Source organism: Anser cygnoides, chromosome 19 (assembly GCF_040182565.1).
Source record: "Anser cygnoides isolate HZ-2024a breed goose chromosome 19, Taihu_goose_T2T_genome, whole genome shotgun sequence".
NCBI classification, from domain to species: domain Eukaryota; kingdom Metazoa; phylum Chordata; class Aves; order Anseriformes; family Anatidae; genus Anser; species Anser cygnoides.
In genome coordinates, this window is record NC_089891.1 from 8,121,442 (window position 1) to 8,138,274 (window position 16,833).

The window sequence follows — 16,833 nt, forward strand, 5'->3', positions numbered from 1 at the left end:
CACTGTAGTGTACTTTTCCATAGCCTCATTTCATGCACTGCAAACTGCTCAGTTGCTTGTTATACGTAAGTAAATAAATAAACTTCAATCACACTGTGTTAGGTAATTTCTGACTGGGGGGATGTGTTCACGTCTGAGACAAAAAGCAGTTGATTCAAGTAGCCATTAATGAATTCCTTTTCTGATTATTCTTAATACCTTGGATTAGCATAACAAAGTCAGACTCTTTAGGAGATCAGTACTTGAAGCAGTTAATTTTTCAACTGAGCTTTTGAGAAGCTGGGATTTATAGTAGTAGATAAACTTCTTACTATTTCATCAAAGAAAGGTTCCTGAGTAGAATTCCACTTCTGTGTAAAGTGGTGCTGTGGTCATCAAGTCTCAGACCAACTACTAGTCCACCAAAAAACTGTTGCCTTTGTAATAAAAGGAAAATGTTAAATGTTCTCCAAAGCAAGGGAACATTTTTCCTGTATAAGACGCTAAAACTGCTATTAAAGAGATAACATTTATTTCATAGTCAAAATAAGGGAGAAAACCATGAGTGGTTCCTTTTTGTAGCGGGCATTTTGTAGCAGAGCTGAATTGATACTGTCCCTGGCTCTTTCATAAAATTTCAATGTGATTTGAATCTCTCCCAAAGCCCTTTTATTCTGAATAAATAAAATGGGATTGATCGGCAAAATACTCAAGTATTAATAATAGAAAAAAGTGAGTAAAAAGTGTGTTTGTAGAAATTTTATTTCAGTCCTAAAAGCTGTCATCTCCCTTACTGTGGCTGCACAGAATCCCAATATTCTTTGCTTGCATTAACCTTAGCATCAGTCTAGAAATAAGGAGGTGAAAATGGGATATTTGTATGTATATATAAAGGATTGAGCAATTCAAATCAACCCTCTGAAAGGAATTTTTAGAATTAATAAAATCATAACCTTTTAAACTGGTTTCATATGAATTGTTCCTTATTAAAAATGATGCAACAGAAACCTGCATATTAATGGCTGTTTTCTGATGTCCCTAAACTGAACTCTTTGTTGCCCTCTCTAATCTCCTAATCTTTTTGCAAAGGAGAGTAGAAAGGCCTCTCTACAAAGCAACCTCGACTGCTTTATTTGAGTCGTTGGGGTGAGAGGAAAAAGGCGGGGGGGGGAGCAACACATATCATGCTGTAAACACAATTCTACATGTGCAATGAAGTGACAGCTGAATTCTTCAGGCCTTTATGTCAAAGAATCGGTGCTGGACTGTGGTGTGTAAGCAAAGACGTCTCGTATTGTTATCTGACCAGTGTAAGAGCAACAACCTGACTGAGGGGAAAAAATCAACTCTCCTGAAAATAGAAGAACACTGGCACTGACTTTCCTCAGGAACTACCTTTCATAAAGTGAAGTGCGGCTCCTTACAGTAAGACTGAACTAGTTCTGACCTCTGTCCACTGTTGCAGGCACTCACAGCTGCTCTCTGGTGGAATGAGAAAAATTTGATTTCCATACAGAAGTGCATCATTTCTGATTTTGAACTTTTGTCTGCTCATTCAGACATGACCTTACAAATTTTTCTGATTGTTCTCTGGATGTGTTAGGGACTGAGTCTATGCTTGAAAATTTGGATCTGGATCCAGGTCTTTGGCTGTTTCTACCCCATAGTATTAAGGTAGAAACAAGTAATTGTACAGAAAAAGAAAACAGTCACAGTATATTTGGGATACTGTTTTTCATGTCACCTCAAAGAGAGAGAGAGATGATTGTTTTGTGCAATGCATATTTTACTGCATGTTTTCATACAAAGACTGATATTCTGAATGCAAACAGAAAGTTTGAGGTTAGATTCCAGGTGTTTGTCTTCCCAATATAATAACCTTCACAACAATTTCTATTAGATCTTATTGTTATATGACCCCAAACTCACAGATAAATCACCTTTATCCGGAAGCATGCATCCTGATGTATTTCTTAAAAGCAAGGAGGGAGACAGATACAAAACAGGGATCCCTAGCTTCATATGCTGAATCGGACTGAGACCAATGGCCTGTACAGAAGGTAAATTCTCAAATATTTGGGGTCCAGGAGCACAGAGACAATGCAGTGCTGGCCCAAAGGGAAGAGAGGCAGCAGAGAGAGAGAGCAATCACCAAGAACGGAGTTAAGGATTCTGGCTTGGATTTTTATAGGAGCTTATGGAAGTAAAGACATCTCTCTGCTATAGTCTGTCGTGAGTACCTATTAAATACTTATATTTGTTGCTGTTGATCTCTTTCCATTTGCTGTAGTAAATTGTATCTGGTTTCTTGATCTATCTTGCTGTAGCTCCCAATAGCTGATTACAATAACTAAATTAAACTGTCTGCAGTGGTATATCGTCCCATCAGATGGCACAGATGAGTTCTACAGCCTCCCTGGAGTCACCCCAAATCAACTATTAATAGCTGATTTTAATTTAAGAGTTCCTAGGCATCTTCATTTTTGCTCTGGTCCTAAGATACTCCAGAGGGTTTTTTCTTCCTGAAATTGTTGTGCTGTTTTCGGTACTTAAGAGACAGACTCCAAACGAAGCAGCCGTTCTTAACCTATGCAGACAAAGGGAGTGGTTCCCTTAGCAACAGGAACCATGTGGAGGTTCTCAGAGAGCTCTCTTTTCCCCCTACTCGTGTTTTCTTTTAACTCAACATTTTGCACAGCATCTTGCATGGAGACTCCGACAGCTGGGCTGGAGGCAAACAGTTCTTCCGTGTCTACCTAACCAGTGCTCGAAAGGCAATTGTTCCACGCTCATCAGACAGAAAAAATGATAATCATGGGTAAGTGAACTGGCACACAATCAGAGTTCATGCTGTGGAGGGGGAAAGTTTACTGGCTGGCAACCAGAAGCGTCCAGCACTTACCAGTAGGCATGTATGTTTGAAAGAGGAGTACTAATATGATGCTTACCTTGTTTACCATTTTGATCTTATATCTGCATTTAGCAATTCAGGGCTTTAAAACATTAACACAACTGGGTTCTAGTCCTAAGTGTGCTACTGACTTCCTTTATAGCCCTGGACATGTCGCCTCACCTATCTGTTTTCCTTCCCCATCCACTTAATGGAGATGATACACCATGAGGATGTTGAAAGGACTGTGAACTACTGTAGAAATATACCCTATTGCTTGGCAAAATTGTATTTGCTTTTGAAGTTAATGATAATATGTGCAGAATCTGAGATAAAGTATTCCTCATTTATTGAAGATTTAACTAAACTTTTCTGTAGATTGATCAAGTTGCTTTTCTTCATGGTGCAATATCTACAGATACAGGAGATATGTGCATATGCATAAAAAAATGTGTATAATGGTGTATAAATTACAGAAATAGAGCAGTTCATTTCCCTCAAAATAGCTATAGCATTGGTAAAGTTGTAGCTGTGTTTCAATGAAATCCAGCATATTATAAAATAACGGAAATTAATCTGCGTGCTTTGAAGTAAACACTTGTTCTGCTGTCCCTGAGGTGTTATATATTACAAGAGCTCTTGCCAATGTCAGTTGAAAAGCTTAATGCATAAACTCTGTAAGTTTGCAATCGTTTTATCTAAAAAGAGACATCTGAGTTCATCTGATTTTAAGCCGGTTATTTTGTGGGAGACTTACATAAGGGATGAATTTGTCTCCTCTGCTCACAATTTTTCATCACATTTGAAATAAATTTCAGGCATTTGAATTTGTATTTTGACAAATAGTGCTGCATACTGATCATTTGGATGCAGGCTTCCTTTTTTTCCACACCTACAGATGAATCTCCTAATGTCGCATTGAATGCATTTACCACTACAGGCAACTTAGTTGCTCTAATTTCAAATGTGATTACTGCAGAAAAAAAAAAAGTCATTGGCAACTACATGCGCAGTAACTGCAGAAGTGTCATGCATCAGCTATCCACAGTCATGTCAATAATGTTCTCATAATACTTTTCCTATTCCTTGGCAATGCTAATCATCTGCGTATCACTTGCTATGTACTTGTACAGCACCTAGTACCACTGAGCTCTTCCTAGATGAGCACAGGTTCAAATGGTCATAACACTTCCTTTTGCATGATCATTTACAATTTTTCTCTTAGCTTCAATTTAAAGAAAGAAAAATAGCGATGTTTGCACCTTTAAGAACAATGTTAGCTTTTATGTCTGAATAATGATGAAGGCAATAATGTAGTATAATTGAAATTAATTGTTTCTCTTTTCTCTCTACGTTTTTGTTTCCCTTCTTTTATGCACTACTTCAAACAGTATTTCTGCACGAATCAGTTATACCAGCTAAAGTACAGAGTTAAAATATTTTACATTTAGCAGGCAGTGTGAGTTCCAAATTATAGTTCAGTACATATAACTTGTAACAGGTGAAGAGCATCCATTGTATCATCCTTTTAGTTTTTTTAAGAAAAGATTTTAAGTTATTACAGATTGATGTTCTTGTTTCCCCCATCTTTATTTGGTGTCTAGTTCTACAATTCCCTTGTTGGTCACTTACCCTATCTTTCTGGGTAGAAAATTTTCATTCTGGTAAACAAAAATGTCAGTCCTTTTGCCAGACCTGCTATTAGTGATTTTGTATGAATAAGCCAGAGAGGCACTTTGAGTTACTTCAGATTTAATGTTTGTACTGCTGTTAGTAGTTCTACTGTGCCTTTCATCTAAGCATTTGAAGTACACTGTGAACATAAACGAAGCATCCCCAGAAATCTGGAGACAAGGAAGTAATACTAAGGGATCACTTCACCCAGAAACTAAGAAACTAAGTAAATAACAAGAACTCTAACAATATACAAAAGAGCTATATGTCTTAGAACTGGAAGTAAGGATTTGATGAAGAAGTAGATTAGATTGCTACCAACACCTATGTCAATTTCTTGATGCTTCACATATAGAACACGTATATAGAGTAAGCTGAAACTGAGAAAAAGTGGATTTTAGTCTTAAAGATTAAACGAATGATAATTGGCCTATAGGAAGAGTTAAGAGAAGCTTTATGCAGCTGGCAGCCAAGAATTTGGATAAGTTTCATGCTTTTAGTGAGGATAATCACATACAGATTAAATTTCAGGATTTTACCATTTTTATGTGCATATGATTTTTCATCACTAAGTAAAAGGCAAGGCTTTCAATGTGAGTAATTCTTTTTTTCAGTCTGATTTATTCGTTAAAGGAGCAGCAGCCATAACTCCTCCAAGATACCTCTGGTTCAAAAGTAAACCATATATTAGTTCATGCATAGATCATGGCTTTTTATATTGTAGTCCTGAAACAAGGACTGGTGTGATAGTCTGGTGTGATATTGCCCCTAGCAATCTGTCAAGATTCACCTGATCATTGCTGAAATACATTGTTATCATGTGCAAGTAGACAGAGGGCATCCTCTTCTGTAAAAACTTTTCAGAATCTTTTCTAGGGAGAGCTAGAAAACCTAGGAATTGTGAATGGCTCTTACACATCTGTTTCTAATCCTGGAATTGGTCTGGAATTTTCAGAGCCTTAAAAGATTTAAGAAGCCAACACTAGTTACCATATACAGTCTGTAGCGGCTGTTCAGCAAAGTAGCTAGTCTTGATTCTTGTATCATTTAAGTGCTGATTCTGGGTACATCTACATGGCAAACTTGGTACCATAGCTAGAGAGATGACGAGTCCATGGAACTAATATCCCAGCTTGTTGTGTATATAGATGGAGGCCCTGAAACTAGATAAAGCGCCCCAAGTCTTTCACTACCCTGACATCATTTTTAGTCATGTTGTATCACTGAGCAAAATGCAATTGTTACGGTAGCATATGCTAGTGTACACCTGCTGACACAGGTTACAGCAGTTCTGAAAACGCTGCAGCAATTGGTTTAGCTTGTTCCATGTTGATGAGAAGACAAACTCTCTAAAGAACCACAAGAACAACCTGGCTTTTAAGGTGAACTAAATCTAGTACCTTCATGCCTTCAAATTGTTAACCAAGCCTCCTGTGTCTTGAAGTCTTTTTCAAATTCATAAATATAATACATATGAAAAGACTGAATGTTTCTTCTCTCTACTTGAATGCTATCAATAGATTCTTAATGGACGGCCCTAACGAGAATCAGTACGACTTCCTCACACCCTCACTTGCGATCATTTGCTTCTATTATTTCTTAAGTCATGAGGTTTGTGGAGTTTGTTTTTTTCCCATCATATGAAAAGTTGATTTTACTTCTTTATCTGCTTTTGTTTGTAGATGTTGCCTATTCTTACTTCCTTTCTCTTATTCTTACATTCAGTGCATAGAATCCTTTATTTTCCCTTCTCTTGCTACATTTTCAGTACCATTTTAAGAAAGTACATAAATGTGTTTTTGTAGAGTCTGCTATGTGGAAGCTATTCTTAATTTTAATAGATGTAGTCATAGGTTTATCCTTCAGATCCTAGTGTATTGCCTGGGACTGTTTCAGGAAAAAAATAAGTGGCATGGTCTTAAAAATAAACAATAAACATTTTATCACTTCACTGTCCCTTCTTCTCTGTCTCTAGAGATAGTTCTCTTTGATCTAAAAACTAAAACAAAGACCTGAAAAAAGTCTTCACTGATTTTGTATCCTTCTTTAGTGTCATATTCATGCCCATGTTTTAAGGATCACCTCATGTTTGATTCACATCAAGTTCATTCCATAGTAGTAAGCCTTGAAAGTTTGGAATGCCTTTTGAAGGAATATCTTGAAGTTAAGTATGAACTTTAAGTCTAAACTTGCCTTCCCCAGAAATATATCAGAAATACATATATAATGGCACTGAGTCAAGGATTAGATTCCTGCTTAAAGGCAGACAGACAGTGAGCTGAGGAAGACAGAGATCTGCAGAAGGTTCCTAAAACACCTTTTTCTAATTTCTTTCTTAAAAAGGCTAATGTCTCCTTTTCCTTTTGCATTCTGACAGTGTCAAAATTAATGATCTCTGGATTTAAATTTCACATGGAATCATGCTGAGAGTATGTACCTGAATCCAAGTTTCTTCTAAATACAAAGTTGCTGCAGCTTTTGTTCAGAGCTAATCCTTGTGTGAATCATATGGCAACGCTCAGCATGCCTGTTCTCCTGAAGATGTTCCTTTGAGGTCAGCAATTGTCTCAAGCAAATATTTGCCAGTTCATAAATCTCTGCTTGTATAGGCTGGATTCTATAGCCTCTCTTTTTGGGGGCAGTGCAAGATTATACAATAGCTATCATGCATCACCAGGGGAGTAACAAATTCTTTTGGAAAAGGACACTATATATTCAGACTGAAACACAATGTTGTAGCCAAAGTAAGTTTTAGATCAGATTGTCACTTGAAATGGATAGGGATTTCAAGTCCTACATTTTAATGACTAAAATAATATGTTATGAAAGCTGACATATGTAGTCAGTGCACTTTTGAAAAGCAAAGGGAAAAGTCTGAAATATTTCACTGAATGTTTGATTTTAGGGCTTGAAGTTTCCGTAATAATATTTTAAATTGTAACTGTTTTTCAAAAATAATTATAATAAAGTGTATCAAATTTGTTCAGAAGTTACATTGAACTAGAATTACCATTTAGCTAGTTGTACCACTTGAAAAGTATATGTATCACTAGGCATTTTATATATGGAAAATTTGATACATGACCGCTGCAAAAGGATATGGAAAAAAAATACCATTTTTATTGGATTCTGTCTTGTATGACAGTACTTTTTGGCTCATGAATAAAGGTAATAATTCAATTTCTATTTAATAAGTAGCCAGAAAGTTATTCTTTAACAATAATCAACATAGCATTTTACTTTGAGTTGGAATTTAAACTAGATGATTGGTTGTTAGGAGCTCTTAAAAACCAAATTTGCAGACACATAAAATATCCCATGTCTAATTAGGTAATGTTGATAATGTTAACTGTGACCTCTGTTGTATAATTCCTTTTGTATAATCCTAGCACTCTTCACTGAGGCACTGCAACTACTGCTACAGGCGTGACGTTTTAGGCATTTTAAAAACTCTGTAAGATGATAGGAAAATGCAGTTTTGGAGAGCATACTGGATTCTGAGTAATGTAAAAAAAAAAAAAACAGGATAGAGGTTAAAAGTATTTTGGAGGAGCTGAAATTTCTTTCGTTTTGCCAATGGCTGTTCACAGTTTGGTGATAACTACTGCTCCAGACTGCTCCCATCCTCTCTCGTTGTTGTCTCCATTGAACAGCAGCAGTTCTTTACTACTCTATTGAAGGAACAAAACAGAATGGCAAAAGAGTTTCTCTAAGTGATATCTGCTGTTGTTGTCCTATGGCTATTTATTTACACCCAAGGTATACAGTAATAGAGCTGGGAAAGTATTTGCACTGAGCATTGCCAGTCCTCACAGCCTGGTTCTTGTGCCTTAAGATTAGAGTTAGGATTATATTTATACTCATGATTCAAGAAACAAAGAAGGAACTGGGATAGGGAGAGGAGAGAATCTACAGGAGGATGGTAATGGGAAAAGTAAAAATATTTTAGCCTATGACCTGCTAGTCTACCGGGCTATTTGGTCACAGAGAACAGTGTGCCTTTGCAGTCAGAGGTGGCTAAGTGGGAGGTAAATGTATGTGGTTCTATCCACCATTTGTATCTTGCAGCTAAATATTATTTATAGATATTAGATAGTTCTCTGCCTGATAGTTTGCTATGAACTCTGTTCAGGTTTCTGGTATTCTTTTTTAAAGGATGATTAATTGTAAACGTTTTATATGATTTATAAATGAACTCCCCTGCAGGAATCTGTAGAGAGAAGAAAGGTAATGGTAATGCATTGCTTAGGTATGATGCTGAGAACCTGTACTTTGAGATCAAGCATATTTGTTGCGTGTGATTTTTTTCATTTGAAAATTTTTGCTGAACTTAATATTGCTATTGAGAAATGTGATGTTTCAGAGTTTTTATTTAAGTTGTTGACATCTAGTGTATTTAGTTATAAACCCAGCACAATCTACGAATTGTGTGTCTCAGACTTACCCTCGCAAACGCTTACTCATGGATCTTGCCTCATCAAGATCAGCTGTCTGAAGTGTGCATATTGGGTCTTTCTTGCTTTAAATCAGTGAGTTAAGAAAGACTGCTGTGTTCAGGACACTGACCGATGTATGCATGTTAGGAATAAAATGTAATATGCCATACTTCTTTCAAAGTACTCAGCCTACTTTGTTGGGACTTTTATCCTGCTCACAAAGCTTGCCTTACGGGACCTGGTTTCAGCAGTGATGGGCTTCCCAACAAGTGGCTAGATTGTCTAGTCCATGTTACTTAGGCCACTATGTTCCTCAAATAGGTTTTTTAACATATCATGGGATTTCAAATTAATATTATAAAGGGGTTTTGTGAGGGAAAGGAAATATAATCCAAATCCTCTGAAGTTAATGCAAGTTTTTTTTGTCTGATTTCAATGAGCTGTGATTTTAGCTTCCGAAAGCTGTTTTGGAGAATTAATTAGCTTATTTATACTGATATCTCTTTTATGAACCTGATAATGTGTTTTCTGTCTTACAATGGAAAGATGTTGTACTGAAAGTCATAGGGTCTTCATGATCAGAATCGTGAAATTTCCAGTACCCAGCAGCTGGGCATGCAGTAGCTCATGCTTCATTTTGCTATTCTTTTATCATTGTCCAGAAAGAAAAGGTTGAAATTATACATAAAACCCAAGACATACAACTCATCAGACACTGCATTGCAATGGAACTAAGCAGTGTCAGCTGTTTATCATGTCTCTACCACTACTTACTATAATCACACGTAACTATCATCTCTTCACATCACTGTTTCTGCTGTGACTTATTCGTGCTGAAACCTTGAGGAGGAAAGAGTTCTCTTACTGAGTGGGTGTCTGTAGAACATATAGCCCCAGTTTCACCAGGGGCCTCTTGATATTACAGTAATAAAAATAAACAATTAAAGTCTAGAATAATTGTTTTAATTAGATATTTTAGAGCTGACCAAGTGCAGATTATAGTAGAAATGTCTCATGTAGTCTGCTGTACAGGGTACAGAGTAACTGGTTTGTGTCCTTAAACTTGACAACAATATTCTTTCCGACTGGAGTTATTAACCTGTATTCCCCACAAGAACTGAAATGTAACACCAGTATGGTTACAAACATAATAAAACTCCATTCCATGTTTCCATGTATTACTAAATTGTTTTATTTTGAAAAAGTTTAATTATTCTCTAATGTATCCCCTCTCCCACTCCATAATCTGTAACATTAAGGATCTTGACAGATCATAATTCAGACTTTGCTCTTTATACTTTTTCTTTTTTTTTCTTCATACTTCTGTATTAGAAGAGTAAGAAGAATTCTCTTATAGATCCAACCTTTTTCTTCCTTCTGGAAGTTCTGGTTTCTGTTCATAGTTCTCTGTTCTGCAGAGTTGATAAAAATATTCATTAACAGTTGGTCATTTGTAAAGTTCCAGTTTTCAGCTGGTGAAAACTTTCAGTTTTACTAAATTTGTGTTGTCATTTTTAGTAACTGAGTGCTACGACACAAAATGTGCACCATATTTGGTAAATAGAGAAGGCTGGGGAGAGAGAGACACCTTGGTTTTGTGCAAAGTAGATTTACTGGAGTCTTCTGGTGTGTTTGTCTTTCAGATGTGACTAGGGAAATTCTTGCAGATGGTAATACAAATTGGCACAGGGTTATAGAAACAGGCTATAGAGAAAATTAGATGAATTGGTTCCTCTCCGTAATGAAACACCAATAGTTTGTACATGATTCTAAAGGTGAAATTCATCATTAATGGTTCAATTTTCTAAATCTGAAGAGGAATGGATAGCTTTTGAAAGTTCTTACTTACAGTGTTTTTTTATATCCACTAGTAATGACTTCCACCGTATATGTGACAGTGATCTCTCTGGAGTGCTGAGAATTCAGCAGGCATTTAAAAGAATAACAGCTTGTGCTTCTGTACAAACAGTATTTTGAAACAGTGACTTTTAGAAATCTGTATTTATTGGACAGTCACTTCATTTTTCGACGTAATGGTTGGACTCCGAGATCTATACAGGAAGAACTGGATTTTTAACCTGCAAAATCAGGCACCAGCAGATACATAATACACGTCTCAAGATATTTTTGAAATGTCACATAAAATATTAAATAGCTAATAGAAAAATAGCTGCAAAGGAAGCTGAGGTGTCAGTTTATGTGCCTTAGCATATGCAGTAACACTGTGTGGTCACTTTGAACACTCAGTAAGTACAAGACAGTTTATTCCACTTTCTAAGGATTTGGGTTATGATGAGTGGATTAACACAGGGAATTACTGCAAATTGGTATGCTGTAAATTCATGTCCCAGTGTAATTTGCAGTAATTTCCTGCATAGACAAATGCAACATTTATTAAAAGGAAACGGAAATAAATGAACAGACAGAAGCAGAGCTTGCAATCCAGACTGCAAAACTGAAAAGAAAAAAAAAAAAAGTTTCCCTCTGGCTGTATATAAAGGATACCTAATCCATAAAAGGGGATACTGAGGATCTCCTACAAGTTCAAATGAGGACAGCTATGCATCCTTTGAGAAGCTATGACCAAACTTGTATGGTAGGAACATAAAAATAGACTGCCACCAACTTCATGCTTTTGGTTTCATGGTCTGTAAGACAATCACTGGTGGCAGACAGACCACCCCAGTTTGCATCAGACTAAACTTTGTAGGAGATTTGGAAAATGAAATGCTATTTTTACCTATTTTTTCCTTGTCTGCTTGATAGTGCGTGGGGAGGGCTTTTATGTGGTACATTTGGTCAGACATTTTAGGAAGAAGTGGTAAAATTAAAGTATTTGCTAACTGCTGTGAAAATTAAGTGCGGTCACTGTGTAGGGGGGAAGATGGGAGGATTTTTTGTCATCCCATCCTAGTGTACTGAAGTATTTGTTCCTCAGCAATGTGCTGTTGATACAGGAGTGGGACCTAAAGGCTCCACAGCCATTTTTTCTGCCTCATTTAAGTGCATTCATTGCAGCTAGAAATACAAAGACAAAAACTGGCTCACATGAGCCAGGCACCTGAGCATGCTACATTTCCCTATGAAATTTTATTTGGCTTTTCATTTTGAAATTTAAGGATTGAACATATTGGTCTGATATCTGTAATGGGAACCTCTATAAATCCCAATGGCCCCTTTGCAAAATCTTGCCATTTGAACAATAGTGAAATGTATGGGCCATTTCCTGGGTGGACTTCAGTTGTCACAGTAGTATATTTTTGAAAAGTGGGATGTTTCTCCCCAAATTTGAGCACCCAGTAACATCAGTCTTCCTTCTTAAAGGCCTCTAGGAAGCGCGTAATCTCACAAATGTGCCCTGGTCACAGGCATCCCAGGGTTTACCCGTGCATATTGCATAGGTTTATCTGTATTCATTACCTCCAGTGAATGGGAGCAAATGTCTTATTCACCTGCACCTGCTTCTGCACTAGGCAAGCTTATTGCAAGCAGAAAATTGTTTCAACAAAGGGAAAAGGAAAGGTTTTCATTGCAAAATGCGAAACATGGAGACAGAAGAGAAAAAGGGAAATAACAAAATAGACTGAGTCTCTTACCAGCATCCTTTCTAGACATCATTCAAAGCTATGTTAGGCTGTATGCAGGAAAGGCATGTCTTGCTATAGCACCTTCCTTCTTCAATGCTTCCTCTTGAGAGTTCAGCTTCTTGCTTCATGTATCGATATTTTTACTTTTATACTTATTCACACTGCCATACTATACTAATTTAACAAATTGGTCCTTTTCCAATTTCTTGTACTATGCTTCAGCTAAATATATTTATTATGCCCTAAGTGTTTTTCATATTGTTTAGAAAATGTTTGAGCCTATGACAGTGAAGGAGGAGTTGTACTTCTGTCGCCCCTGACATTTATATCCAGCCTGTTCTTTAATATTTTCAATATTGCAGTGCAACAGTCAAACAAGTAATTGGCTGACATGCTTTATTGCCTTTACAAATGCCCAACCTGAACCTTACTGAATGCTGCTTAAGGCCATTAATTCTTGTCCAAATCACTATGAATAAGATCAGATTATTGCCTTTCTCTTTGTAGCAGCTTTTCATGCCTTTAAATATTGCCTTCATTCTTCCAGATCTTTCTGTACAGCTTAAATTTTCTAGATCTTGCCTAGCTTTTTTGCTTCCTGTACAATTCCTCCCATCATTGTGGAATATGTCTGAAGTGCTATGCCCAAATGGGATTCAATATTTCAAGTGAGTCCTCTAAGTGAGGGGAAGACAAGGTGATCTTTCTGCCCCTCTTCCCCAGTTAGGCAAGACTGATCAACTAATATTAGTTTTCTATCTTGTTGAAGAGGGGAAGCTAACTTGGAGTTAACTCTGTTCAACGGGAATAGGGTAGTGCCCCTTCATTAGTCATGCAAGAAACTCATGAAGAAATAAAAATAAATCTGATCTTCATTCCTAGTTTGTTCCAGACAAATTCTTTTGTATAAATGAATGTTGTGGTTCTTTTTCCAAGAATGGTGTGGCTTGATGGGCTGGGGAATGGTATCTTTTTAGTTTATATGGAAATTGCCAAGAAAAAGATGAAACAAGAAATTTATTTTCTTAATTTAGCTGTCACTCCAGGAGGCTGATTTCTCAAGAGCATAAACCTCTGTTGCATCATTTTATTTTGTGCTTTTCACAACTGATTAGAGAAAATAATGCCAGGGAACTTAGAAGTAAAAATGAGAAAAACTCAAAGTCATGAGCTGGAATAAGAATGAAAGCTTAACTGACATCTGGAAATAAGCTGTCTTGATAAGAAAGTGTTTCTACGGGCCTTTTGTCTTTCAGGGTAAAAAATAATTCAATGTATTATTTTCCCATTTTTTCTCTGATGGAAAGTTGGACTCTGAATCTTGCTATTACCACAAGAAAATTTTAAAATCACATCCCTGATGTTGTATATAAAGCTCTTCCCCTTTCAGGTATCAATTGACAAAAATATTTCAGCCCATGCATAAATATAAGCAGATTAATTAATTGGATAGAAATGTTTGTGTGAATTCCCACTCATAAAGACTCAAGCTTTCAAGTATCTTGTTTAACTACATCTAAAATCTTCAACTATTATAAAAAATAAAATAAATCTGCATGTCATAATATATATCTATATAAAAAAAGTTCCATATTTGTTTTTGGATATACCTGTGGATCCAGGGTTCCATTCTTTGGATTGTAACTGACTTTCAGTACAGAAGATATGTGCACCACTTAGCTTAGATAGCAAAATAGGGTGGCCCAGACTCACCTCAGTGGAGGAAGGTAACATCCAAATTTAGCTAATCTCAGTTACTCTTTGGAGATGCTTGCCTGACTCCTTTGACAGTAAAGCAAGCATTTACTCCCTCTTTAGGTACCTAAAATGAAGGCGGGGTGTCATCTTTTCCTCACTATGTGTTCTAGCAGTGCTAACAGCATGGCATTTTCCTTACAGCGGTATCTACCTCGCTGGTAAGTATTTGTTGCACTTTAAACTTTTTATGTTATTGACTCAATGACTGCATCTGTTTAGACTTAAATACATACTTTAATATTTTACTGCATAGGAGGAAAAAAGTCTTTTTATACTGACTGACTGAATGTTAGAAGAGAGACCAATATATATGAAATTCTAATGTTGTGTTACTAACTAACTGCTGTAATGATGCTCACCTACTTTATGAAATCAGGATCTGGGCCAAATTTTGTCAAAGCTTTATAGCCTAGATTTTCTTTCAGTTTTCACAGTTTGCAAATGGTGGAAATCTGTTGCTCTGAAGCTTCTAGCTTGTTTTTCAGGCTGTCAAAGCTCAGAAGTTCAGACAGACATTTGGCTGAGAACCCAAAAATTGAAACTTTCACCAAACTGGCAAATTAGTTGAGCTTTACTTGTCAGTGTGTATAATACTGATACTGACATTTACAGCAGAAAATACTCCTTTTCCTAGCTAGATATTTAAAGCTTTTGAAATATGGTTCTTTAGCTTAAATATCGTGACATTTGTGAACTTCTGCCAATTTTTAACAGCAAAACCATTGGCTCTTCGCAAATAAATACTACAGACATCTCAATACAACACTTTAGACTTCAGAAATTTCCATCTTTCTCATTCTGATCAATAAGCGATTCTTCATCTGGCAGAAAAACTTCCTATTATATATATGCTTTTTTTTACACACAGGCTTTGTTCATATCAGTGGATTCTGTATGTGAAACAGTACCAATATACAGGAGGAATGTCCTGAAGAACAAGAATAATTTTTCAGCAATTGGGCTTGCATATAGAGTAGTGAAGAATTTGCATGGTTAGAGATGTTGGAGAAGATTAAATATAAAGGCACTGTTACCTGCAGGAATGAAATCCATCTTGTCAGCTAGTTGGAAGACTCGTGAGAAGGAATTTCCTGTTGTGGCCAATTTTTTCTCTCCTTCCTCCGCCCCCATTACGTCTTTGCTGTGCCTGCTTCTTCAGCTCTATCTGAATATATTTTCACTACGGCACATTTAGTTATCAATCAACAGGAATCTCAGCTGCTGTTGTGCTTGGTGCACAAACTGTTCTTTCTTTACACTAACAAGGAATGCCTGAAATAGCCAGACACACAGCACTGATTGATGCAGCTACAGTTTATGCACCTAGCTTCAGACAGTCTGAAACTGCCAGAATTAATGGCTTATTATTAGAAAAATACTTCTGCTAGACTTATAATTTAGAACCATTTAAATGTCTGAGGCATAATCACTGAAGTTAAGGTTTTAGTTCATGGCTTGACGGGACAAATTAGATACATCAGGTGTGTTTTCTCTTAATGTTTTTGCTATTTTAAGGATTTCCTGTATTCTAGGATGTGATACCAGGAATGATCAAGATTGATGCACAACTTTCTGTAGATTACATTATGTCCCTCTCTTATATCTCTGAGCAAAAGAGTAAACTGTCCCTGCTGCACTGAGTCAGCCTAGTCCAAGCAAGGTCTGGATCTCCTGTTGAATACGGCTCCTACTTCTCTGCTCTTTCAGATAGCAGTGTTCTGTTGTAAACTTCAGGGGGGCATTATTCCTGCCCTGAGCAATAGCCTTGCTTTCTTCCTGAGACAGAGATAACATCTGAACCAGAGTCTACTTGCAGAATGCAGGCTTCAGCTTTTGGCTGAAAAGGGGTGCTTCCTCACCAAAACAGAAACCCTTTTAACCCCTGCTATGCTACACCATGTAGAAGTTCAGCATGCAATTATATCACCTTTCTTTCTTCTTGAGCAAAAGCACAAATGCTTAGTGTAAAAGCCTGGGCAGTCTTATATGGGCTGCTCTGGCAGGGTTGCTTCACTAAATGAAGACTTCTTTTTAATTAATGGCAAAGCAATCTGTTTCTGACCCCCACTCCTTCCCAAAATGAACTGAGTATCAAATGTCTGTACCAGGAGCAGAACAAACAGCAATAATCATTTGGAGTGTGACTGCAAATACCAGTTCTATTCTTCCAAGTAAACTTCATGTGATTACTTGAAAGATGTCTAGGATTGTCATTTGCATCCCTCCTTCAAGTAGCCCTATGGTTTGGTGAAAGCCTGGATTGTCGGAAGTATGGGACAGCAGAAATAGCTTCAAAAGGCTCCACTGTACATATCATGAGATTAATTAGGTTTTTATTTAAATCTTTTAAAAATTAAAATTACTTGTATAAGTATATTTATTTTTAATTCTTTTCAATTAAAAAGTCAAACACAAACTTCCCCACTGCATAAGCTATAGAGAGGGGGAAGAGAAGGACTTAACAACCTAAAGGTGGAGCTGACAGTTTCTTCCTAATCATACAAAGAGC

The 16,833-nt window shown here is 36.7% G+C and overlaps 1 protein-coding gene across 1 annotated transcript in view; it reads left to right on the forward strand.

Moving 5' to 3' along the window:
* Nucleotides 1–1,116: 1,116 nt before the first annotated feature.
* The window catches only part of ANKFN1 (ankyrin repeat and fibronectin type III domain containing 1), a 103,113-nt gene continuing 87,396 nt past the window's right edge, over nucleotides 1,117–16,833 (forward strand). Inside the window, exon 1 of the mRNA XM_048064245.2 lies at nucleotides 1,117–2,797. The gene's annotated coding sequence lies outside the window, so the exon portion shown is untranslated. The remainder of the gene's footprint in view (nucleotides 2,798–16,833) is intronic.